At 55.8% G+C, this 26516-nt stretch overlaps 1 protein-coding gene across 1 annotated transcript in view; it reads left to right on the forward strand.

Annotated features, from left to right (window-relative positions):
• The first annotated feature begins 6552 nt into the window (after positions 1 to 6552).
• RALY (RALY heterogeneous nuclear ribonucleoprotein) overlaps positions 6553 to 26516 on the forward strand; it is a 123216-nt gene continuing 103252 nt past the window's right edge. Inside the window, exon 1 of the mRNA XM_068149762.1 lies at positions 6553 to 6633. The gene's annotated coding sequence lies outside the window, so the exon portion shown is untranslated. The remainder of the gene's footprint in view (positions 6634 to 26516) is intronic.

Consider the following 26516-nt stretch of genomic DNA (forward strand, 5'->3'; position numbering starts at 1 on the left):
TTCTCCAGCCTGCACAACCCCAACTCCCTCAGTCTGCCCTCACAGCAGAGCAGCTCCAGCCCTCTGCTCCTCCTCCTGGCCCTTCTCTGGACACCTTCCAGCCCCTCCAGATCCCTTCCTGGCACAGAGGCTCCAGAACTGGCCCCAGAGCTCCAGCTGTGGTCTCAGCAGAGTGGAGCAGAGGGGCAGAATCCCCTCCCTGGCCCTGCTGGCCACACTTCTCTTGCTGCAGCTCATCTCTTGATGATTCCTGGGCCATAAAGCACCTCAACAGACTATGTGTTGTTATCAGGAAGGAAATACTCTCAGCTGGGCTCTTTAACCTCCAAAATTCAGTCAAATTTATTCCATTTGCATTGTCTCTGGCAGTAATATTCTTCATTTGCTTCCCAGTCCCTACCCTGTTAACTGATCTTTCTTTTTTCTTCAGAGGGAATCCTCTTTCTGCACTCTCACATCCCCAGCTCGTGAGCAGCTCACCCCTGGGTGAGGGGCAGTGAGGGCTAAGAGCACACCTTTGAGGTCCTCAGTGTGACAGCAATAACAAAAGACAGGAAAAGAAGCACAGGTTTTGTTTTCAGCCCATCTTCAACAGCACACAGAGTGCAGTCCCTGGTAGAAGAGGCACTTGGATGCACATAGGACCAACAAAATAGTGCCAGGAGGACCAACTAAATAATACTACTGCACTGGAGAGCAGGGAAGGGGAAAAGGACCTGGGGGTCCTGGTGGATGGGAGGTTAAGCATGAGCCAGCAATGTGCTCTGGTGGCCAGGAAGGCCAAGGGCACCCTGGGGTGGATTAGAAGGGCTGTGGTCAGTAGGTCAAGAGAGGTTCTCCTGCCCCTCTACCCTGCTCTGCTGAGGCCTCATCTGGAATATTGTGTCCAGTTCTGGGCCCCTCAGTTCAGTAAGGACCTCAGGGAACTGCTTGAGAGACGCCAGCACAGAGACACAAGGATGCTGCAGGCAGTGGAACATCTTCCTCATGAGGAGAGCCTGAGAGAGCTGAGGGCTCTGGAGCTTGGAGAGGAGGAGCCTGAGGGTGACCTCATTGCTGGGGATCAAGATGTGCAGAAATCTCTGGAGAGATGGCATCAGGAGAGTTTGTCACCAACTGACACCCCCAAGGCCTTCTCCTCCAGGCTGCTCTCAGCCACTCCTCACCCAGCCTGGGTTTGCACTTGGGATTGCCCTGACACAGGTGTAGGACCTTAAACTTTGTTTTGTTGAACTTGATGGAGCTTGGCTTGGGCTCACCTCCCCAGCCTGTCTGAGTTCCTTTAAACATCATCAAACACCTCTGCATCTCTCTGCTCCTCTGCTCTCAGAAACAGCTTTTCACAGTATCACCAAGGTTGGAAGTGACCTTGAGGATCATCAAGTCCAACCTGTCACCACAGACCTCATGACTAGATCATGGCACCAAGTGCCACATCCAATCCCCTCTTGAACACCTCCAGGGATGGGGGACTCTACCACCTCCCTGGGCAGCACATTCCAATGGCTAACAACGCTCTCTGTGAAGAACTTCCCCTGGTGCAGCTTGAGACTGTGTCCTCTTGTTCTGGGGCTGGCTGCCTGGGAGAAGAGACCAATCCCCACCTGGCTACAACCTGCCTTCAGGGAGTAGCAGAGAGCAAGAAGGTCTCCCCTGAGCCTCCCCTTCTCCAGGCTAAGCAACCCCAGCTCCCTCAGCCTCTCCTCACAGGGCTGTGCTCCAGACCCCTCCCCAGCTTTCTTGCCCTTCTCTGGACACCTTCAAGTCTCTCAATGTCCTTCTTAAACTGAGGAGCCCAGAACTGGACACAGGACTCAAGGTGTGGCCTGAGCAGTGCTGAGCACAGGGCACAATGACTTCCCTGCTCCTGCTGGCCACACTGTTCCTGCTGCAGGCCAGGATGCCCACCTGGGCACACTGCTGCCTCCTGTTCAGCTGCTGTCAACCACTACCCCCAGGTCCCTTTCTGCAGAATGATCTTTGGGGGGTTGGGGTTGGGTTTTTTCACTTGTTCTTTAAGCAGCTGCTTCTGCTTGGGCTTGGTGGTGTGGAAAGCACAAAGAACTTTGGAGGCCTCGTGGTGTGTTCCCCACCCCCTCCACTGCCAGTTCTCCTTCGTGGGATTCATGACTTTGGAGCAAATTTCTTTCTCTGTTGACACTGTGGCTTTGTTGTTATTCTCTCAGTGGCTGGTGGAACAACATGAAAAATTCATTAAAGAAAAAACCAGAGGGGGAAACAAAAAAAGGGAAAGGAAAAAAAAAAACCCAAACCACCACCAGCAAGCACCCAGCAGCATTGCTCTTAAGCTCCCAGCAGGAAAAAAAGAAAGAGCAAGTGCAGGAGATTGAAATCAGAGCAATGGGAAGAGAGGGGTGAGAGGGTTAAACATCTGAAGGATTCACAAGCACACAGAGTGTCCCGGGCAAACTGCTGCTAAAAAGGAGCTGTCACGTCCTCTGTGGGGTACCACCACCAAATCAGGAGGCAGAGAAGGCTCTCACAGGAGGGTTTGCTCCCTTCAGTGTGATCTGAGCTGGGTTAGGAACTGCCTCGAGGGCAGAGCCCAGAGAGTGGTGGTGAATGGTGCCACAGCCAGCTGGCAGCCAGGCACTAGTGGTGTGCCCCAGGGATCAGTGCTGGGCCCCAGCCTGTTCAATATCTTTACTGATGATCTGGATGAGGGCATTGAGTCCATCAGCAGTAAAATTGCCGATGACACCAAGCTGGGGGCAGGAGGTGATCTGTTAGAGGGTTGGAGAGCTCTGCAGAGGGACCTGGACAGGCTGGACAGATGGGAAGGTTCTACACATTGGCCACAACAACCCCAGGCAGTGCTACAGGCTGGGGACAGAGTGGCTGAGAGCAGCCAGGCAGAAAGGGACCTGGGGGGTACTGGTTGATAGTAGGCTGAACACGAGCCTGCAGTGTGCCCAGGTGGCCAAGAAGGCCAAGGGCATCCTGGCCTGCATCAGGAAGAGTGTGGCCAGCAGGAGCAGGGAAGTCATTGTGCCCTGTGCTCAGCACTGCTTAGGCCACACCTTGAGTCCTGTGTCCAGTTCTGGGCTCCTGAGTTTAGGAAGGATGTTGACATGCTGGAAGGTGTCCAGAGAAGGACAACAAAGCTGGGGAGGGGTCTGGAGCACAGCCCTGTGAGGAGAGGCTGAGGGAGGTTGTAGCCAGATGTGGGTTGGTCTCTTATCCCAGGCATGCACCAGAACAAGAGGACACAGTCTCAAGCTGTGCCAGGAGAGGTTTAGGCTGGAGGTGAGGAGAAAGTTCTTCCCAGCAAGAGTAATTGGCCATTGGGATGTGCTGCCCAGGGAGGTGGTGGAGTCCCCATCCCTGGAGGAGTTTAGGAAGAGCCTGGACGAGGCACTTGGAGCCATGGTTTAGATGGATTAGATGGTGCTGGGTGAGAGGTTGGACTTGATGATCTCTGAGGACTTTTCCAGCCTGGATAATTCTATGAATAATCCTGTGCTGGCAGAAATGGAGAGGAATCAATGAAGATCAAGGGCCTAACACCTGTTTATGCTCACTGACAACACAGCTTAGATCCTGCTCCATAAATCATCTCAAATGCTGAGGAAAAACTCAGAGCTGCAAATGAAAATCTGAAAGGTGTCCAGAGGAAGGCCATGAGGATGATCAGAGGGCTGGAGCTCCTCTCTTATGAGGACAGGATGAGAGAAGGGCTCCTACAAGAAAGCTGGGGAGGGACTTTTTAGGGTGTTGGGTAGTGATAGGACTGGGGGGAATGGACCCAAGGGGGCTGGAGCTCCTCTGCTATGGAGACAGACTGAGAGAGTTGGGGCTGTTCAGTCTGGAGAGGAGAAGGCTCCCAGGAGACCTAATTGTGGCCTTCCAGGATCTGCAGGGGGTTCCAAAAATGCTGGGGAGGGACTTTTGAGGGTGTCAGGGAGTGACAGGACTGGGGGGACGGAGCAAAACTGGAAATGGGGAGATTGAGATTGGATGTTAGGAAGAAGTTGTTCCCCATGAGGGTGGTGAGAGCCTGGCACAGCTAGGGAGGGAAGCAGCTCTACTGCCCAAATTACTTCTGACCTGAGGTGACCTTGCAAGTGGCCACAACTGAAAGAGTGGCAAAGGAGGATCAGAGCAGATGAGTTCTGTGAATGTGCCATGTGGAGGTTATTTCTAGTGTTGAAGCTGATCTGCCTGCTGCTCCCCAAGGCTATCAAGAAACTTTTGAAATGAAAGAAGGCCTGCACCTGTCACCTTCTCCTTCAGTCTGCAGAAGAGGAGGCTCTGGGGGAGACCTAATAGCAGCCTGCCAGTACCTGAAGGGGGTTACAGGAAGGATGGAGAGAGAAGATGTTAGGAAGAAGTTGTTGCCCATGAGGGTGGTGAGAGCCTGGCACAGGTTGCCCAGGGAGGTGGTGGAAGCCTCCTGCCTGGAGATGTTTGCAGCCAGGCTGGATGTGGCTGTGAGCAACCTGCTGTAGTGTGAGGTGTCCCTGGCCATGGCAGGGGGGTTGGAGCTGGCTGAGCCTTGAGGTCCCTTCCAACCCTGACAATTCTGTGAATCTAGGAGTGCTGCCTTCCTCCATCAGTGCTACTGTTCATGAGGTGTGAAGGGCACTGCTTGGAGTGGTTATGCTGAGGAATGGGAGCAGGGTTGCTAGAGACACGTGCTCACCTGACAATTCTATCATTCTATGAACTCTGGGGAACACCTCACCCAGCATATGCACTGGAATATGGCATTAAATTGCACATAAAAAGTTCCATCTAAACATGAGGAGGAACTTCTCAAATTCAAGGGTGCTGGAGCACTGCAGCAGGCTGCCCAGAGAGGCAAGGGAGTCTCCTCCTTTGAAGACATTCAACACTTGCCTGGACATATTCCTGTGTGACCTTCTTTAGCTGAGCCTGCCTTGGCACAGGGGTTGGACTCAACCTCCAGAGGTCCCTTCCAGCCCTACCATTCTGTGATGCTGTGAATGCATGGCTGCTGTGATTCATTCTCCCTGCGCCCTAAGGGAGCTTAGTTGGTCTGATGGTGCTGGGTGATAGGCTGGACTCGATGATCTTGAAGGTCTTTTCCAACCTGGTTAATTCCAAGTAAATCTTAAGAGTCCTTCATGTTTCAAAGCCATGAAGATGTGATGCTGAGGGAGGTGGTTTAGCTGTGACCTGGCAGTGCTGGGTTAACAGCTGCACCTGAGGATCTCAGAGGTCTCATCCAACCAAGCCCATTCTGTGCTTCTATGATGGGAAGCAAATCTCAAGGAGGAGATTGTTTTCTGAGGGGAGAGGGAGCACCATCGCCTGTGCCAGACTGGAGCAGCTGGATTTCATGGGACATGTGAGTGCATTCCACTTTTCAACCCTGCCTTGGGAAGCACACCCTGCAGGTGAAAAAAAAAGAAATGAAGCTTGGAAAACAACATCTGAGTTGCCCAAGAGAAAGAAATGAAGAGTTAATTCTTAGCATGTGGGTTGGTAAGCACCCAGAGATACCGCCTGCAGCCCAGAAGCTGTCAGGTCTTGCTGTTGGGAGGAGAGTTCACCTTAGTATTGGGGCCAGTCTGATTTGAGTGGTGTCCAGTGGCAGAACAGGGGGCAATGGGCACAAACTGGAACTCAGGAGGTTCTATCTGAGCAGGAGAAGAAACTTTGCTGTGAGAGTGCCAGAGCCCTGGAGCAAGCTGCCCAGAGAGGTTATGGAGCCTCCTTCTCTAGAGATTCCAAAGTTACCAGGACATTGTGATCCCAAGCAGCGTGCAACTAGATGGATCTTCAGAGGTCCTTTTTGCTCCCCCCACCGCGCTGGGCTTCTGGGATTCATAATTCTCCTACTACTGAACAATCCAACCTGAAGAAGCATCTTCTGAGCACCGCATCACTGCCACAGCCTCAGCAGAAGCACGCACGATGCTGGGCAGTTCTGTTTAACCGAGGACTTCAGCACCACCGCAGCTCTGCTGGGAATCAACGGAGAATCCTTCTGGGGAGAGTCGTCTCTTCCTTGAGTGAGAGTTTATCACCTGTGCCAGGGGTCGACCCCCGGGACCTTTGCAGAAGCGCAAGCTGAGGTGAGCAGGCTGGGCTGGGCAGCTGCTGCCGGGGGTCCTGCTCTCCGCTAAGGCTGCGGGGCTGGTGCCTGGCATCCTTGGCAGGGAGAAGGACCCGAGCTGCAGCGCGGCGCTGGATGCTCAACCGCGGGCTCAGCGTTCCGAGCGCTCCGGTGGCGCTGCGGGGCCGGGGCCGGGACCCGCCGCCCCCGGCTCCCGCCCGGCTCCGCCCCGCTCGGATTCTTCCACTGCGGCGGCGGCGGAGCGGAAGGAGAGGCGGGGAGGGAGGAGTGGGGGTGTTGGGGAAGCGGCGCTGCCCGCGGCCGGGGTCCAGCAGCCCCGCACAGCCCCGACCCGTTCGGCCCTGCCGCCGCGGCCGCACCGCTTGCTGGCGGCGGCCAGCGGCGTGCGCAGCCTGCCGGTGTGTCCGACCCCCCTCCCCGGCGCGGCGCCGTGGTACGGTCGGCGGGAAGGAGCCGGGGCGGCGGGGGGGGGTGCGCGGCACTGTGCCGGCGGCTCCCGCGGGGCGAGGGCGGGCGGGGCTGGGGCCGCTGCGCCTCGTCCTTCTCCCTCCTCATCCTCATCGCCACCGGTGAGTGCTGCTGCCCGCCCCCCCTCCCCTTCCCTTCCCTTCCCTTCCCTTCCCTTCCCTTCCCTTCCAGGCTACTCCCCCCATCGGCAGGCAGGCTCCGTCCGAGCGCTCGGGCTCGGCTCCGGGGAGCTGCCGCTCGGCGCGGCGCGCCCTGGGCGGTCTGGCTGTCCGGGGTTCATCGCCTCCCTTATTAATTGTTTTCCTCCTCCCATCCTCTCCTGGCCCCGCTGTTCACTGTGTTTCCCGGGGCTTTGCCCGCCGCTGATCTGCGTTGCCCCGTTGGACGGGCAGGGGCGGGCAGCGCGGCGGGGCAGGCACCTGCGGGATGGGGAAACTTCGGCGTTGGCGAGCGGCGAGCCCGGGGTTGGAGGGACTCCCCCCCCACACACACACTGCCCGCCGAGCTCCGGAGCCGTGGTCGGGACGCTTGTCAGGGTGCTGGAGGGGGTGTCCGCGGAGCCCTCGGCACCGTGGCCAGTTGCTCTGTGTCTCCCGCCCAACCGAGGTGCCCGTTCCTCCCGGGGAGGGTCCTGGGGTGGGATGGAAGCTGCTTGATTCGCTCCGTACCGCTTAACCGGGCTGAGTGATGAGCCCCAGCCGCGGGGGACCAGCACCGCTGGTGCCTCTGTAGCCGGAGAGGGGCTTCCGAATGCGCTCCTCGGCGTGTTGGTGTTCAGCCCTGCGGTCTCCCAAGGCGGTTCTGGAGCATTTCGGAACCTTCTCAGTGCCGGGCTGGGAGGCTTCGGGCCGGTGTGCGGAGCTCCGGCTGCAGCTCTCGGCTGGCCCCGGCGCCCCGTGTGCCACACGCCGAGTTCTGGCTGAGCTCCGTGCTGGCGAGGGTGTTCCTGCGGCTCGGCTGATCGGGGAGCTCGGAAGCCTCGCTGTGGAGTGCCTGCACGGAGCAGAGCCTCGCCGGGCGCTTTGCGTTTCCTGCCTGGGATTGTTGTGGCACGGGGCAGAGCTGGGATGTGAAGCTGTAAGGCAGGGACCAGGCCTGGCTGGGCTGCAGGCTCTGGGGCATTCCCTCCAGCCAGCAGCCGCTCTCATCTCTGGTAGCTCTTCGGCTCAGGCTCTGCTGGAGGCTGAAATCCTCGCATCGCCGTCAGCTTCAGCTTACTTTTGAGGCGAGACAAACGGCCCCCCTTGCTTCATGTGAAGGGAGTCGTCGTTGTGTTTTCCCTGCAAATAAATCTGGGCAGGTGGTGGGTAGCTGGTGCTGGGCTGGTGGGGGAGCCGGTGCGGGCAGCGTGTCCGCCGGTGCGGGCAGCGTGTCCACCGCTGCTGGCAGCTTCTCCAGCCCTGGCAGGGGCAGGGTGAGCCGCTGGGGCTGGTATTTGCTGTGGACCTCAGCACTCGGGCTGAGCCTGTTTTCTTTGGCTTTGAGCGATGCTGGCTGGCATCTGGCATGAGCAGTCACGGGGTGGAGGCTGCAGGCTGCCTCGCAGGACCTCTGGATCATCCCTGCTGTAAGGAGGAAGCCTGCCCTCTTCTACAGGTGCTTCCTCTCTTGGTGCCCCTCTCTGGCTTGGGAAGGGGGAGGTGGTACTTTTGCTTGGGCTCTGTCTTGTCCTTTATTCTGCAGGTTGTTCTGATTTTTCTCCTGAGGTAAGGGACAGGGAAGGAGTTTGCTTTTCTAAGCAAAGCCAGCAGCTTGCTTGGTGTGAGAGGAAGGGCAGCTCTTTGGCTGCTCCTCACGGCTGACCAGGTGGTAAGGAGCCTGTGTAATCAGTGAAACCTCTGGTGGAGCCCCAGCAATGTGGCTCAGTAGCATCCTTTATGGGCTGCCTGCTCTCAGCGACAACTTGTCACAAGGTTGATGTGCCTGGAAGTCCGCTTTATGACTCTGGTTTTGGCTGAGCAGCGCTGGGCTGGGGCTGAGGGATTTCTTCAGGATGTCCCTGCCTGAGGACAGGACACTCCTTGAGTTCCCCGGGCTGCACCTGGGAAGGATTGCAGGTGTTTTAGCTCTTGCTGGAGGTGGGCTTCAGGAGAACGGCAAAGCAGAAGCTGGTGGGGCTCCTCAAAAGCACTTTCTTTAGAAAAGGCAAATGATGGGCAATCGTGGAAGGATGTTTCAGTTAGAGGTTGTAAGGAGAAGATGAAAGCTCTTGACAGAGAGCAGTTGATGTGGAGTAAGTGGTAGGACTTGATAATTCAGTGAAACAAGGCTCTTGACTCCTTTCCCATCACCAAGGCAGCTTTCAGCTCTCCTCCTCCCGAATCATTCGCTGAATAGCAACAAAGCTTCTTTCTCAGTGGGGATTTTTATTGATGGCTGCTGGAGGAGTTTGCAGACTCCTTCAAGAAGATGCCCCTTGGGTTTAAAAATCTTTGATATGCTAAAGGTGCTGCAGAGTTATCCAAGGGGTTAATTGTAGGTATTGATGAGAATTGCAGCCCTTCCTCCCTTGCCCCTTCCCCTGAAGTTAGTCTTTGCCTGGTGCAGGGCTGTGCTCCTCTGCTGCAGAGTTATCCAAGGAGTTAATTGTAGGTATTGATGAGAATTGCAGCCCTTCCTCCCTTGCCCCTTCCCCTGAAGTTCGTCTTTGCCTGGTGCAGGGCTGTGCTCCTCTGCTGCAGAGTTATCCAAGGGGTTAATTGTAGGTACTGATGAGAATTGCAGCCCTTCACCCCTTGCCCCTTCCCCTGAAGTTCGTCTTTACCTGGTACTGGGTTGTGCTCCTCTACTGTAGAGTTATCCAAGGGGTTAATTGTAGGTAATGATGAGAATTGCAGCCCTTCCTCCCTTGCCCCTTCCCCTGAAGTTAGTCTTTGCCTGGTGCAGGGCTGTGCTCCTCTCTTTGAGGTAGCCCAAAAGGCATTGCTTGAAGAAATTACTGAACTAAAGAGCAGTTGTGGAGGGAAGAAGAAACAAGACTCAAGTCTGGGGCCCAGGTTTTCATTCCAAAGCAAGTTGCTTATGTTTTTCACAGCTTGAGCACCCTGATGGAAAAGGTTGAAAACACCCAGGAAGGAAGAAAATCCCAAATCAGGCTACCCAGTGAAATGCAGAATGAACTCTTCTGAGTCATAGAATCAATAAGGTTGGAAAAGACCTCAGAGATCATCAAGTCCAACCTGACACCCAGCACCTCCTGACAACTAAACCATGGCTCCAAGTGTCACATCCAGTCCCCTCTTGAACACCTCCAGGAATGGGGACTCCACCACCTCCCTGGGCAGCACATCCCAATGGCAAATCTCTCTTTCTGGGAAGAACTTTCTCCTCACCTCCAGCCTAAACCTCCCCTGCCACAGCTTGAGACTGTGTCCTCTTGTCCTGGTGCTGGCTGCCTGGGAGAAGAAACCAACCCCCACCTGGCTACAACCTCCCTTCAGGGAGTTGTAGAGAGCAAGAAGGTCTCCCCTGAGCCTCCTCTTCTCCAGGCTAAGCAACCCCAGCTCCCTCAGCCTCTCCTCACAGGGCTGTGCTCCAGACCCCTCCCCAGCCTCGTTGCCCTTCTCTGGACACATTCAAGAATCTCTACGTCCTCCTTGAACTGAGGGGCCCAGAGAAAAGGGAGGGAGGAACCATTTGGACCTGAGGTGAGGAGAAAGTTCTTCACAGAGGGAGTTGTTAGCCATTGGAATGTGCTGCCTAGGGAGGTGGTGGAGTCCCCATCCCTGGAGGTGTTCAAGAGGGGATTGGATGTGGCACTTGGAGCCATGGTTTAGCTGTCAAGCGGTGCTGGGTGTCAGGTTGGACTTGATGATCTCTGAGGTCTTTTCCAACCTTATTGATCCTATGATAACATCGTGGTGGTGGTGCTGGTGGTGGTTTGTTCATTTTCCTTTTACATATAACTGTGGAGTTTTAATTCTGTAGCTCACAAAAATCATCCTAAAGGTGTGCTCCTCCTCCCTGCATTGGCAGGGGAGGCCAACCTGCAGAGCTCCTGCTGATCTGGGTAGCCTGAATACAGCTGAATAGTAAAGAGGCTCTCAGGAGAGCCTGAAACCCAGGAGGTATTTTTCAGACCTGAGTGATGTCACTTTGGGGTTTTTTTGGTGGGGTTTTTTTTCCTCCCCCTCTCTTCAGTGGTGCCTCAGGCACTTGCATTTTAAGAAGACAAAGCTTTTGTTTTGTTGTGTTTTGGGTTTTTTTTCCAGCTGGCCTAGAAAAAAACAACCCCACCAACCTGCCAAGGCTGAGTGCAAAGGGAAGGCTTTCAGAAGTTGTCATTGGTGATGAAGTTGATTGTGTGCTGCTGTGCAGCAGAACGCCACTGCCTTCCTCACCCTGCTGGGACCTCTGGCTATTTGTACCTTTGCCACCAGCCCTGGGGGGTGGGGGTGTGTACCTGCTGAAGTCAAGTGAGTGATGTTTCACACTGTTCTCACCTGCAAGGCTACCTTTAATTACAAGGTCAGGTGCCTGCCAGCTCTGTCTCCATATCAAGTTGATTGTGTGTGCTTCACCAAAAGCAGAGCTGGGGTGAGGCCAGGGCAGGGGTTGAGTGGGAGCTGCTGCTCTGCAGAATCAACATCTGCTGCTAAGTGTGTGGCAATCACAGTGTGAGGGGCTGGGAGGGACCCCCAGAGCTCATCCAGTCCAAGCCCCTGCCAGAGCAGGGTCACCCAGAGCAGCTCACACAGGAACACATCCAGGCAGGTCTTGAGTATCTCCAGAGAGGGAGACTCCACAACCCCCCTGGGCAGCCTGCTCCAGGGCTCTGTCACCCTCACAGGGAAAAAAAATTCCTCTTGTTTCCATGGCACTTCCTCTGCCTCAGCTTCCACCACTGCCCCTTGTGCTGGCATTGGGCAGCACCCAGCAGAGCCTGGCTCCAGCCTCTGGGCACTCACCCTGCACATCTTGATCCCCAGCAATGAGGTCACCCTCAGGCTCCTCCTCTCCAAGCTCCAGAGCCCTCAGCTCCCTCAGGCTCTCCTCATGAGGAAGATGTTCCACTCCCCTAATCATCCTTGTGTCTCTGTGCTGGACTCTCTCAAGCAGTTCCCTGAAGTCCTTCTTGAACTGAGGGGCCCAGACTGGACACAATATTCCAGATGTGGCCTCAGCAGGGCAGGGTAGAGGGGGAGGAGAACCTCTCTTGACCTACTGACCACAGCCTCTCAAATCCACCCCAGGATGCCCTTGGCCTTCCTGGCCTCCAGGGCATACTGCATTTAAGATGCTGGAACTATCAAAACCAAGCCCTGGAAGATTAATCTTCTGCCTGCTTAAGGAGATCCTCAGCTTGCATGGAGACAAGGATGTGTTCCAATAGGGAAAGCTTTCCTTGTGGCTTCTCTTGTCTCTTGCAGCTTAAAGCAAGCAGAAATGGTGTCCTGTTGTTGTCAGGCTGTGGGCAAAGAAGAGGAGCTACCTGGTACTGCTCTGGCAGGGGGTAGGATTCAGTCTCTTGGGATCCCTGCAGTGCTACAGGCTGGGGACAGAGTGGCTGAGAGCAGCCCTGCAGAGAGGGACCTGGGGGTTCTGATTGACAGCAGCTGAACAGGAGCCAGCAGTGTGCCCAGGGCAAGGCCAAGGGCATCCTGGCCTGCATCAGGAAGAGTGTGGCCAGCAGGAGCAGGGAGGTCATTGTGCCCTGTGCTCAGCACTGCTTAGGCCACACCTTGAGTCCTGTGTCCACTTCTGTGCCACTCGGTATAGGAAAGATGTTGAGCTGCTGGAAGGTGTCCAGAGAAGGGCAACAAGGCTGGGGAGGGGTCTGGAGCACAGCCCTGTGAGGAGAGGCTGAGGGAGCTGGGGTTGCTTAGCCTGGAGAAGAGGAGGCTCAGGGGAGACCTTCTTGCTCTCTCCAACTCCCTGAAGGGAGGTTGTAGCCAGCTGGGGGTTGGTCTCTTCTCCCAGGCATGCACCCAGCCCCAGAACAAGAGGACACAGTCTCAAGCTGTGCCAGGGGAGGTTTAGGCTGGAGGTGAGGAGAAAGTTCTTGCCAGCAAGAGAGATTTGCCATTGGGATGTGCTGCCCAGGGAGGTGGTGGAGTCCCCATCCCTGGAGGTCTTTAGTAAGAGCCTGGATGAGGCACTTGGAGCCATGGTTTGGTTGATCAGATGGTGCTGGATGATAGGTTGGACTTGATGCTCTCTGAGGTCTTTTCCAACCTGGTTAATTCTATTCTAATGCTGTGATCCTGTGAGATGGGATTCATGTGCAGGACAGCAGGGGGATGCTGAAGCATGGATGTGAAGTGTGCTGCCTGCAGTCTGTGCTTTGTGAGCTCCCTGGGAGCTCCTCCTTTAAGACAAGGTGAAGTGCTGGGAGTCTGGCAGTGACTTCTTTCAAGCAGGTGAAAACAATTGTTGCCTTCAAATCTAACCAGTTCAAAGCAGCATTGGCCTTACCTGCAGTGAGCTGTGTCTGCAGGGCTGGGAGGTACCCCTGGAGTTCAGCAACTGCTTTGGGCAGCTGTGCCTGGCTTTGCTCTGGCTGTCCAGGCAAAGGCTGCAGGGGCAGTGTGAGTCATCTCTTTGGCTCTTGTATAACCCTGTCCAGCACAAACAATCCTCTTTGCCTGCTGAGGACATCTTCCAACAGGAGGAGACCCCTGGAGGGGGTGTGCCCTCTCCAGGAGGGACCTGATGAGCTGCTGTGGCTGTGTGGGGAGGTGAGTGGCTCCTGCCCTCTCCAGGAGGGACCTGATGAGCTGCTGTGGCTGTCTGGGGAGGTGAGTGGCTCCTGCCCTCTCCAGGAGGGACCTGATGAGCTGCTGTGGCTGTCTGGGGAGGTGAGTGGCTCCTGCCCTCTCCAGGAGGGACCTGATGAGCTGCTGTGGCTGTCTGGGGAGGTGAGTGGCTCCTGCCTCTGGCCCTCTGCCACACAAGCACAATTAATTTTTGCTGCAAAGCAAAGGCAGCCTTGAGAATGTTGAAACCACATCAGTGGCACAGAGCTAGACATGCTGGGGAGCAGCTCTTGAGGCAAGACCTGGCCTTGCCTTTGCAGGGAACATCCCATGGTGGTTTCTTAAGGGCTTCTTGGAGAGCTTTTGCTTCTACCCCAGTGCTGGAGCTCGAATGGCAGTGCCAAGCTTGTGCTAGCACTCCTGCCCCTGCAGCAGGCTGGGTCCTTCACTGCACAGCCATCTGGAGGCTTTGCCAGGGGTGTTGCACAGCTGTCCTCTTTCACTGTGTTTGTTTGGGTATTTTCCCCCCTTCAGAAAGTGTGAGTTTAAAATAGAAAGCATAATGCCAGGCTTGGTGGCACTTGCCAAGGAAACAAGCAGGAGCTGAATGGTCTGGGCACCTCTGGGCTGTGTCAGGGAGAATTCAGTGATCCCCAGGTGAAGCCTTGCAGCAGCATCTGATGGCCCTGACAAAGACACAGAGAGTGTCAGCAGTGAGTTTGGAGATGACACCAAGCTGGGTGGCAGTGTTGATCCTCTGCAGAGCCTCCCTGCCCTGGTGCAGGACTTGGACAGATTGGATCCACGGCCAATGGTACCTTGAGAAGCTTCCACAAGGCCAAGTGCCAGGTCCTGCACTTGGGGCACAACAACCCCAAGCAATGCTCCAGGCTCAGGGCAGTGTGGCTGGAGACTGCCTGGCAGAAAGAGACCTGGGGGTGCTGATGGACAAGCAGCTGAAGAGGAGCCAGCAGTACCCAGGTGGCCAAGAAAGCCAAAGGCCTCCTGGCTGGGATCAGCAATGCTGTGTCCAGCAGGAGCAGGGAGGGGATTGTCCCCTGGCACTCAGCTCTGGGGAGGCCACAGCTGGAGTGTTGTGTCCAGTTTGGGCACCTCAGTCCAAGAGAGATGTGGAGGTGCTGGAGCCAGGGCAGGGGAGGGCAAGGAAGCTGTGAAGGGCCTGGAGAAGAAATCTGGTGAAGAGCAACTGAAGGAGCTGGGGATGGTTAGTGTGAAACAGGAGGCTGAGGGGAGACCTCATTGCTGTCTGCAGCTGCCTGAAAGGAGGTTGTGGAGAGGCTGGGGATGGTCTCTGCTCACAGGTAATTAGTGATGGAACAAGAGGGAATGGCCTCTAGCTGTGACTGGGGAGGTTTAGACTGGGCAGTAGGAAGAATTTTTCCCAGCAGGAGTGGTCAGGGACTGGAATGTGCTGCCCAGGGAGGTGGTGCAGTCCCCAAGCCTGGCTGTGTTCCAGGGTGGTTTGGCTGTGGTGCTTGGGGCTATGGTTTAGGGGTGAGCCTTGCAGAGTAGGGTTCTGGGTTGGACTTGGTGCTCCTGAGGCTCTTTTCCAAGCTGAATGTTTCTGTGATCTGAAGGTGCTGTGTGGTGCCACTGAGCAGTGGGCACTGCCAAGTGCCAGAGCTTCAGCTGATGCTGTTGCAGGCAGCTTGCGTTTCAGCCTCGTGGTGGGCAGGGACACAAACTCCTCCCTGAGCGGCCAGGCTGAGCGTGCGAGCAGGAGCAGGGAGGGAGGCAGCACAGCTCCATCTCCTGCTGTCTCAGGCTTAAGTGGCTCCTGCTGTGTCCTGCCCTCCTTGGAGGCAGCACATCCTTCCTCCTGGAGGTCTGCCTGCCAGTGAGAGGACTCAGGCGTGGAGCTAAGGCTGGCAGCTTCTGTCAGAGACATGATGGCAATGGAAGCTTGTCCTGGCAGCAGGGAATGGATCCTCACTGTGATCAAGTGGGATGTATGAGCTCCTGGGGGGAAAGCACCCAAGGTGGACAGAGGAGGTGGTTGCAGACGTTCCCCACCTGGGCTTTTGATGTCTTTGTCTCAGTCCCACGTTTTCCTCCTGCCTGCAGCAAACTCCTGTGGGGAAGCTGCCTTGGGAGCATTTGTGAGAAGAATGCTTCCTTTGGGAGCTCGGCTCCTGCGTGGGGAGCAAAGACAGGCTCCTGCAGTGGGGAGAAGGGGCTCCTGCAGTGGGGAGAAGGGGCTCCTGCAGTGGGGAGAAGGGGCTCCTGCTTGGAGCTGGGAGGTCTGTTGGATCTGAACTTGGGGCTGAAACCTGCTGCCTTGAAGAAAGAAGGGTGGTGTGGTGCTCCAGTGAGGAGGCTTGGAGTCCAAGCACATGGAGCTGTGTGGCAGCAGCTGCTTGTGAGGCTCCGGTGTGGCAGCCAGCTGGCAGCAGTGCCCTTGGGCTTCCTGTTGCCTGTTACCTGCCCTTCACTCTGTCTTCTCACTTGCATCCCAGACTTGCCAGGGCTTCAAGGTGACTTTGCTGCTCTGAGGTGTGGCCCCTCTGTGGGAGACTGCAGGTGGTTGGTGCTCCAACAGAGTTGTTTGGGTTGGATTTTGTTTCCTAGCTAGACTTGAGGAGCTCTGTGATTGCCCTGGGACACAGCATGGCAGAGCTGGTGGAGCTGCATGGCCAGGCTGAGCGTGAGCCTGCTGGCAGGGCAGCAGTGTGGTGGTTTGGGGGTTCAGCAGCTCCTGGTTTCTGTCCCTGGAGCTGTGTCTGCTTGCAAAACAGGTTTGTGCTTGTGTCTGTTGGTTCTGCAGCAGTGGGCAATGCTGGGAGATCTTAGCAGCTCCTGAAGCTCTCTGGGGAGTTGGTAAGAACTACCAGCACTGCAGAAAACCTCTTGAGCTCCTTCAGCAACTTAGGCTTGGCTCTTCTGTTTGTATTCTTTAGCTGTTGCCTTGAAGCTCAATGTGCAGCTCTTAGTCATGCTCACTCATTTCAACAGGCCACTTACACTTGGGCCTTGCACACACACTGCCCTCATCTCTGATGGGATTGAGAGGTCCCACACATTCTGCCCCAGTCTGGAGCCCCAGGGACAGACACCCCCCAGCCCTGCAGGCAGTGCATCTGTGCAGACACAGATGGTGTCACAAGGATCACAGAATGCATCAGGTTGGAAGGGACTCTCAAAGATCATCTCATCCAACTCTCCTGCAGTCAGCAGGGACACCTCCAACTAGATCAGGTTGCCCAGAGGCCCATCAAGCCTAACTTCAAATGTCTCCAGGGGTAGGACTGCACCACATCCCTGGGCAGCCTTTCCCAGTGTCTCACCACCCTCACTGTGCAGAACCTCCTCCTGATCTCCAACCTAAATCTCTCCTGCTCCAGTTTCAAACCATTGCCCCTCCTCCTACCATTCCCAGCCCTTGCAAACAGCCCTTCCCAGCCCTTCTTGTAGGTCCCCTTCAGGTATTCATAGACTGGAATCATAGAATCAATAAGGTTGGAAGAGACCTCAGAGGTCACCAAGTCCAACCTGCCACCCAAGACCTCATCACTACTACACCATGGCTCCAAGTGCCACATCCAATCCCCTCTTGAGCACCTCCAGGGATGGGAACCCCACCACCTCCCTGGGCAGCTCATGGAATCAATAAGGTTGGGAAAGACCTCAGAGATCATCAAGTCCAACCTGAAATGCTGAAATACTGAAGATATTGAGATGCTCTCCCTGGAGCCTTCTCTTCTGCAGGCTGAACAGCCTCAATTCTCTCAGCCTGTGTGGGGCTGGGGATCCAGACCAGGGAACTGGCTTTAAAATGTCTGTGTTTGTAGAAGCTGCTGAACACCCCCTGGTGACACCTCACCTCACACAGTCTCCTTTACCTCCAGTAGTGTCTTGGCACCCACTGGCCACAGGTGCTGTTGGACATTTCCAGTGGTAAATCCCACTGGCAGCAAGCCCTGGGAAGCAAATCAGAGTGGTAGGGGTTGGAAGGGACCTCTAGAGATCAAGTCCAACCCCCCTGCCAGAGCAGGGGCACCCAGGGCAGGTCACACAGCAACACACCCAGGCAGGGTTTGAATGGCTCCAGAGAAGGAGACTCCACAACCTCTTTGGGCAGCCTGCTCCAGGGCTCCAGCACCCCCAAAGCAAAGATGTTTCTCCTCACATGAGGTGGAACCTGCTGGGTTCCAGCTTGTACCTCCTGCTCCTTGTCCTGTTGTGGGACAGCACTGGAGAGAGCCTGGTCCCTGCATCTTGGCATCCACCCTTCAGATAGCTATAGACATGGATCAGATCCCCTCTCAGCCTTCTCTTCTCCAGACTAAAGAGCCACAGGGCTCTCTCTCACCCTTTCTTCACGAGAGTCTCTTCATCATCCTCATAGCCTCTATTGGACTCTCTCCAGCAGGTCTCTGTCTCTCTTGATCTGGTGAGCCCCAAACTGGACAGAGGATTGCAGGTGTGGTCTGATCAGGGCAGAGCAGAGGGGGAGCAGAACCTCCCTAGCCCTGCTGGCTACCCTTTTCTTGCTGCCCCCCAGGACCCCATTGGCTCTCTTGGCCACCAGGGCACACTGCTGTCCCATGCAGAACTTGCTGTCCACAGGGACTCCAAGGGCCTTTCTCCATGGAGCTGCTTCCCAGCAGGACAGCCTCTGGTCTGAGAAGGGCAGATTCAGATTGGATGTGAGGAGCAGGTTCTGCACCAGGAGGGTGGTGGAGCACTGGAACAGGTTGCCCAGGGAGGTGGTTGAGGCCTCATGCCTGGAGATGTTCAAGGTGAGGCTGGACAAGGCTCTGGGCAACCTAGTTGGGGATGTCCCTGCTGAGTGCAGGGGGTTGGACTGGATGAGCTTTGGAGGTGCCTTCTGGCCTGGACCATCCCATGTGCTGCTGCCTGGTGTCTTTCCCCTCCAGGAGCACTGCTCAACAGCTTCTGGAGCACACGGGGAGTGAGTGCTGCCACTGCCACACATCTGAGGTGTGCTGGGTGGGCTCTCCTCTGGCTGAGGAGCAGCTTCCCTGCAGGGGGTGCTCCCTGGCCAGCTGGCTCTGCTGCTGCAAACCTCATTTGCAGGCAGGCCAGGATAATAAGCTGGGGTTTGCTAATCCCTCCTGTGGGCAGAGCCCCACCTTGGGGGGCAGGGGAGAGGCAGGAGCAGCTTAGATGATTTTAATTAGAGCTGTTGTGAGGAAGAGATTTCATCTGGTCTCTTGCCCTGCTGGCATTAGGAGGGGGGGGGAAGAGAGCTCAGCCCCTCTGGACTGAGCTATTAGCTGCCTCCTGTTTGCCTAGGAAAGAGAGGGGGGGAGGAAATAAGGAGGCAATTTCTTTGTCAGCTTTTACCCTGGCTGCTGGGCCCTGATTGCTTGTTTATTCTCAGCAGCTTCCCACCCCTCCCCAGATGACTTTGAAGATGGGCTTAAACATTGATCATCCCTTCCAGCCCTTCATCTTTCTGCTGCCAGCAGACATTACAAAATGGATCTGAAATTACCTCTTTCCCCCCCAAAGTGAAGGAGCTGTGTGTCTGGGCCAGGAGGATAAAGCTCTTTCAGGCCAAGGATGAATCAGCCCTGCTCTCCTGTTTGCTCCTGGAGTTGTCTTCCAGCCCAGGCTGGAAAGCAGCAGAGATTCCAGGAAAGGAAAAAGAAAGAGGAAATATGCTGCTTGAATTCAAGGCAAAGGCTTCCACTGCTCTGCTTGGAGAGCAGCATCCTGTGAAGGGCAAGAAAGCTGGGGAGGGTCTGGAGCACAGCCCTGGGAGGAGAGGCTGAGGGAGCTGGGGTTGCTTAGCCTGGAGAAGAGGAGGCTGAGGGGAGACCTTACTGCTCTCTGCAACTCCCTGAAGGGAGGTTGGAGCCAGATTGGGGTTGGTCTCTTCTCCCAGGCAACCAGAACAAGAGGACACAGTCTCAAGCTGTGCCAGGGGAAGTTTAGGCTGGAGGTTAGGAAGAAATTCTTCCCAGCAAGAGAGATTGGCCATTGGGATGTGCTGCCCAGGGAGGTGGTGGAGTCCCCATCCCTGGAGATGTTTAGGCAGAGCCTGGATGTGGCACTTGGAGCCATGGTTTAGTTGTCAGGAGGTGCTGGGTGACAGGTTGGACTTGATGCTCTCTGAGGTCTTTTCCAACCTGGTTAATTCTATTCTACAGGACCTGGTGGGGCTTTCCATGCCTGAAGAAGGGGTGGGGGGGCTCTAGGAGGGTGATGCTGGTGTGGTGCAGCAGGGAAATCACAGTGTGAGGGGCTGGAAGGGACCTCCAAAGCTCATGCAGTCCAACCCCCTGCCAGAGCAGGGTCACCCAGGGCAGGTCACACAGGAACACATTGAGGCAGGTTTTGAATCTCTCCAGAGAGGGAGACTCCACAACCCCCCTGGGCAGCCTGCTCCAGGGCTCTGTCACCCTCACAGGGACAAAATTCTTCCTTCTGTTTGCATGGCACTTCCTCTGCCTCAGCTTCCCCCACTGCCCCTTCTGCTGGCATTGGGCAGCACCCAGCAGAGCCTGGCTCCATGATGCCCTGCTGCTGGCAGGGAACTTTGGAGCAGAAACTTGGAACTTCATCTTTTATTTCCCATAGGAGCACTGAGACCTGCCAGGGCTGGGGAGCTGAAACCCAAACCCCACAAGAGCAAATCAGTGGATGTAAAGCAGGCAGGAGAGAGGGGAGAGGGCTCAATCACTGTAGTAAAGCTCAGGGGCTGCAGCTGAAGAGGGGCAGCATGAACAAGTCCTTGTGCAGCATGGCTCTGGTGGTTACTTTGTGTGAAGGTACCTTGGGGTTGTTGGCACTTCAGTGGTGATTCTGGCACTGAAGGCCTTGGAGCAGCCTTCAGTACCCAAAGAGGGCTCCAGGGGAGCTGGGGAGGGACTTGTGACAAGAGCTGGGAGTGCCAGGACAAAGGACAATGGCTTGGAGCTGGGAGAGGGGAGACTGAGACTGGGGGTGAGGAAGAAATTGTTGGCAGTGAGGGTGGGAAGCAACTGGCACAGGCTGCCCAGGGAGGCTGTGGCTGTATCCTCCCTGGGGGGTGTTGAAGGCCAGGCTGGATGAGGCCTTGAGCAGCCTGGGCTGGTGGGAGGTGTCCCTGCCCATGGCAGGGGGTTGGAACTGGATGACCTTTAAAGTCTCTTCCAAGCCAACCCATGCCATGATTCTGTGCTGCCACCTGCTTTCCTGAGCTCACCTGGAAGGGAGGGCATCTCTGCCTTGTTATGCAGCTGCATGATCACCCTGGCTCCAGGGGCATGCTCCAGAGCCCTGGCCAGAGGATAATCAGAGAATCAATAAGGTTGGAAAAGACCTCAGAGGTCATCAAGTCCAAGCTGTCACCCAGCACCTCCTGACAGCTAAACCATGGCACCAAGTGCCACATCCAATCCCCTCTTGAACACCTCCAGGGATGGGGACTCCACCACCTCCCTGGGCAGCACATCCCAATGGCCAATCTCTCTTGCTGGGAAGAACTTTCTCCTCACCTCCAGCCTAAACCTCCCCTGGCACAGCTTGAGGGCTCAGGCTGCAGAGGGGTCTGCCCAGCTAAAGGCTGCCTGGGGGAAGGGATGGTGCAGCAGCCTGAGCAGTGGGGAGGAGGCTGCCTGGGCATGCTGCAGGCTGCCCTCTGCATTTATTGCTTGCATTATCCTTCTGCAGCTCCCTTTGCAGATGCTGGGTCACCAGCCAGGTTTGTGTGCTGCTGAACTGTGCCTCTTCAGGCACTGGAGCTGCAGGAGGTGGGGGGAGGCAACAAAGTGCTTCTGACCTCAGCATTAAATGATCTGAGCTAGTTCTGTGACTTAATCAGGTGGCTGCCTGGTGGGTGTGGGGCAGGCTGTGGATGTGGTCTGCCTGGACTGCAGCAAGGCTTTTGACACTGTCCCCCACAGCAAGCTGCTGGCCAAGCTGTCAGCCCATGGCTTGGACAGCAGCACTCTGAGCTGGGTTAGGAACTGGCTGGAGGCTGAGCCCAGAGAGTGGTGGTGAATGGTGCCACAGCCAGCTGGCAGCCAGGCACCAGTGGTGTGCCCCAGGGAGCAGTGCTGAGCCCCATCCTGTTCAATATCTTTGATCTGGACAGGGGGATTGAGTCAGACATCAGCACATTTGCAGATGACAAGTTGGGAGCAGATGTTGATCTCTTAGAGGGCAGAAGGGCTCTGCAGAGGGACCTTGCCAGGCTGGACAGATGGGCAGAGTCCAACAGGATGGCATTCAACAAGTCCAAGTGCCAGGTGCTGCACTTTGGCCACAACAACCCCAGGCAGAGCTACAGGCTGGGGTCAGAGTGGCTGAGAGCAGCCAGGCAGAAAGGGACCTGGGGGTACTGGTTGACAGCAGCTGAACAGGAGCCAGCAGTGTGCCCAGGTGGCCAAGAAGGCCAATGGCATCCTGGCCTGCATTAGGAATAGTGTGGCCAGCAGGAGCAGGGAAGTCATTGTGCCCTGTGCTCAGCACTGCTTAGGCCACACCTTGAGTCCTGTGTCCAGTTCTGGGCTCCTCAGTTCAAGAAGGACATTGAGAGACTTGAAGGTGTCCAGAGAAGGGCAACAAAGCTGGGGAGAGGCCTTGAGCACAGCCCTGTGAGGAGAGGCTGAGGGAGCTGGGGTTGCTTAGCCTGGAGAAGAGGAGGCTCAGGGGAGACCTTCTTGCTCTCTCCAACTCCCTGCAGGGAGGTTGTAGCCAGGTGGGGGTTGGGCTCTTCTCCCAGGCAAGCAGCACCAGAACAAGAGGACACAGTCTCAAGCTGTGCCAGGGGAGGTTTAGGCTGGACGTGAGGAGAAAGCTCTTCTCAGAGAGAGTTGTTAGCCATTGGGATGTGCTGCCCAGGGAGGTGGTGGAGTCACCATCCCTGGAGGTGTTCAAGAAGGTGATTGGATGTGGCACTTGGTGCCATGGTTTAGGCATGAGGTCTGTGGTGACAGGTTGGACTTGATGATCTTTGAGGTCTCTTCCCACCTTGGTGATACTGTGATAATCATCCACCTTTTGTGGTTGGGTGTGAGCTGTTGGGACCTGGGAGTCTGGCAGAGCAAGCCTTAGGCTTTTAGCCATGAGGTGATGCTGTCAGTGGTTTGTAGCCTGCCCCAAGGCTTCTCAGCTGGGTTGGCAGTTTGTAGGCTGTGTGTGGGTGTGAGTAAAACCTCTGTGCACACAAAGCCTTTTCTGCAGAGGTCCCAAAAAGGAGGAGGAACTCCATGCTTCAACCAGCTGTCAGTTCCTGGGGCAGAATGCAGTTGGACAGAGCAGCCCAGCAGTGACTTCTGCATGCTGATGCTGTTCTTTGCAGAGGTTCACAGGTTGCATTGGGTTGGAAGGGAAACCCTCAAAGGTCATCTGCAGGCAGCAGGGACTCCTCCGACTAGCTGCCCAGGGCCACACCAAGTCTGATCTTGAATGTCTTCAGGTATGAGGCCTCAAACTTATCCCCAGGCAGCCTGTTCCAGTGTCTCACCAGCCTCACTGTGCAGAACTTCCTCCTGATGCTCAACCTAACCCCTGCTCCAGTTCTAAACCACTGCCCCTCATCCTGTCACTCCAAGCCCTTCTTAGCAGTCCCTCCCCAGCCTTCCTGTAGATCCCCTTCAGATCTTGAAATGCAGCTCTAAGGTCTCCCTGGAGCCTTCTCATCTCCAGGCTGAACATCCCCAACTCTCTCAGCCTGTCTCTGTAGCAGAGGTGCTCCAGCCCTCTGAGCATCACAGAATCATAGAACTTCAGGGGCTGGAAGGGACCTCAAAAGCTCATCCAGTCCAACCACCCTGCCAGGGCAGCATCACCTGCACCAGATCACACAGGAATGCATCCAGGTGGGTCTTGAATATCTCCTGAGAGGGAGATCCTCACCACTGCACCTTGCCTGTAACAGAAGAGGAACATAACCAAGTCTCCAAACCCTGCAATGATGTAGCAGTGATGCAAATGAGAATAGAACAGAATTAACCAGGTTGGGAAAAGACCTCAGAGATCACTGAGTCCAACCTATCACCCAGCACCATCTCATCAATTAAACCATGGCACCAAGTGCCTCAGCCAGGTTCTTCCTAAAGACCTCCAGGGATGGGGACTCCACCACCTCCCTGGGCAGCACATCCCAATGGCCAATCTCTCTTGCTGGGAAGAACTTTCTCCTCACCTCCAGCCTAAACCTCCCCTGGCATAGCTTGAGACTGTGTCCTCTTTTTTCTGGTGCTGGTTGCCTGGCAGAAGAGACCAACCCCCACCTGGCTACAACCTCCCTTCAGGTAGTTGTAGAGGGCAATGAGGTCTCCCCTGAGCCCCTGAGCCTCCTCTTCTCCAGGCTAAGCAACCCCAGCTCCCTCAGCCTCTCCTCACAGGGCTGTGCTCCAGACCCCTCCCCAGCCTTGTTGCCCTTCTCTGGACACCTTCAAGTCTCTCAATGTCCTTAAACTGAGGAGCCCAGAACTGGACACAGGACTCAAGGTGTGTCCTGACCAGTGCTGAGCACAGGGCACAATGAGAAATCTTTGTGCAATGTCAGAGAGCAGGCTGTGGATCCCCTGAGGTAAGGAAATGCTGTTGAGACTTCCTGCCCTGTGGCCCTTGCAGCACTTCTGTCCTTGTCTGTCAGCAGCAAGGTAGTGCTAATGATGTGCTTGTGCCCCACTGCAGCCTGGGGACTTCTGCTGCTGGTGACTGCCTTTGAAATTCCCATCCAAGAGCAGGCAGTGAGCTTGGATGTTTTTTCCTGTCCTGAAGTTTGTCAGTTTTTATTTCAACCTTCAGAGCTTCAGAGTTGTGAGCAAGGGGAAGCTCCAGCAGGCAGAATAAAGACTAGCTGATAAAATAGATGGCAACCAATCAATTCCCTTTTTTTCTTCCTTCTTCCTGTATTCCTTTATCCCTAGTAGGAATAAAGGAGAGCAAGAAGGCTTCCCACCCTCTGCAGGCATCACTGCCCTGCTGCTTGTCCCCTCCTTGGGAAAGCTCCTTTTGGTTTGAACGAATACAAACTCTCCAGAGGATTTGCTGTCCAGCCTCTGGGAGCTTTCCTTACAGTTCACAGAATGGGTTGGATTGGAAGGGACCTTCAAGCTCATCCAGTTCCAACCCCCTGCCATGGGCTGGGACACCACTGAGACTCTTGAAGGTGTCCAGAGAAGGGCAACAAAGCTGGGGAGGGGTCTGGAGCACAGCCCTGTGAGGAGAGGCTGAGGGAGCTGGGGTTGCTTAGCCTGCAGAAGAGGAGGCTCAGGGGAGACCTTCTTGCTCTCTCCAACTCCCTGAAGGGAGGTTGGAGCCAGGTGGGGGTTGGTCTCTTCTCCCAGGCATGCACCCAGCACCAGAACAAGAGGACACAGTCTCAAGCTGTGCCAGGGGAGGTTCAGGCTGGAGGTGAGGAGAAAGTTCTTCCCAGCAAGAGAGATTGGCCATTGGGATGTGCTGCCCAGGGAGGTGGTGGAGTCCCCATCCCTGGAGGTGTTCAAGAGGGGATTGGATGTGGCACTTGGTGCCATGGTTTAGCTGTCAGGAGGTGTTGGGTGACAGGTTGCACTCAATGATCTCTGAGGTCTTTTCCAACCTTGTTGATTCTGTGATTCTCCCTCCCACCAGTCCAGGTTGCTCAAGGCCTCATCCAGCCTGGCCTTGAGCACATCCAGGCAGGAGGCAGCCACAGCCTCCCTGGGCAACCTGGGCCAGTGTCTCCCCACCCTCACTCTAAGGAATTTCTCCCTCATCTCCAGTCTCAGTCTTCCCTCTCCCAGCTCAAAGCCATTGTCCCTCATCCTGTCACTCCTATCCCTTGTCAGAAGTCCCTCCCAGCTCTCCTGCACATCCCCTTCAGGTCCTGGAAAGCTGCTCTGAGGTCTCCCTGGAGCCTTCTCTTCTCCAGGCTGAACAGCCCCAACTTTCCCAGGCTGTCCCCAGAGCACCTGCAGCTCTGTGCACACAGCTAGGGAATAGTCCTGGCTCTGGAGTTCATGCTCTAAATATGTCCAAGGTAGGAGGGCATGTGACTTGGCTTGACCTTGAGTGGCAGCAGAGCTGGGACTGCAGCCAGGTCTCCTAGCTCCTAGCTCCCACTCCTCACCATCAGTTGCTCTGCTGTCTCTGGTCCCCAAACCCAACCTGCAGCTGAAGGAGCTGGGGGTGTCTGGCATCCCTGAGCCCAGACTTGGCAGCCTGCTGCCTCTCCCTCTGGTTGCCCTTCCTAGGGGCTTTGCCCTGTCACAGCTGATTTCCTCATGGAGAGCACCAGGGAGGTGCTTGGCATGTGGTGTTAGCTCAGTGCAGGAGGGCAGCAGCCATGTTTCCCAAGGCTTAGTGTTGGCTTGCAACAGAGAGCCCTCTGCTAGGCACCTTCTGTGCTGGGAGCTCAGCAGCTCTGGCTGGAGATCCTGAACCTTGTCTTATATTGCTGCATCCACTTTGTCTTCCTGCTTCTTGCTCTCTCAAGATCAAGCTTGGGGATTGAGGAGGAGAGAAGGCTCCAGGGAGACCTTAGAGCAGCCTCCCAGTACCTGAAGGGGCTTCAGGAGAGCTGGGATAGGGCTTTTGACAGGGGCTGGGAGTGCCAGGATGAGGGCAATGGCTTTGAGCTGGGAGAGGGGAGATGGAGACTGGAGATGAGGAGGAAATGCTTTGCAGTGAGGGAGGAGAGACACTGGCACAGGTTGCCCAGGGAGGTGTTGAAGGCCAGGCTGGATGAGACCTTGAGCAAGCTGTGCTGGTGGGAGGTGTCCCTGCCCATGGCAGGGGGTTGGAACTGGATGATTTCTTTAAGGTCCCTTCTAACCCAACCCATTCTGTGGTTTGCTTCTGACTGCAGGGTGTTTGTTGGGTCACCTGGATGCTGCAGAGTCATGCAGCTTATTTCAGATGAGAAGGCTGTTCACACTCCTGCTGGAGGCAGGCAAGGCACTGCTGGGCCTGATTCAGCAGATCCACTGCTCTGCTCCCACCATGCACAAACCTGCAGAGGTCCCTGTGGGACCAGCATCAATCCTTCCAACTTGGGAACAAGAAGCTGGGTCTTAATCTTTACAGTAATTGAAAGAAGTTGAGCTGCTGGAAGGTGTCCAGAGCTTCTGAACAGCGAAGGTCAGAGCTGCCCCAGGTGCTGGTGGTCTATCACAAGCACATCCCCAGGTAGGAAGAGGTGCTCATCTAGCAGGAGCTCAGCTGGAGATGGTTGGTGAAGGGCCCAAGGGAGTGCTTGGATGTAGGCTGCACCTGTTCAGCAGCTGAACAGGAGCCAGCAGTGTGCCCAGGTGGCCAAGAAGGCCAATGGCATCCTGGCCTCCATCAGGAAGAGTGTGGCCAGCAGGAGCAGGGAAGTCATT

Source organism: Melanerpes formicivorus, unplaced genomic scaffold (genome assembly GCF_026170545.1).
Source record: "Melanerpes formicivorus ecotype bairdi unplaced genomic scaffold, bMelFor1.0.p_v2 SCAF_19, whole genome shotgun sequence".
Lineage (NCBI taxonomy): Eukaryota > Metazoa > Chordata > Aves > Piciformes > Picidae > Melanerpes > Melanerpes formicivorus.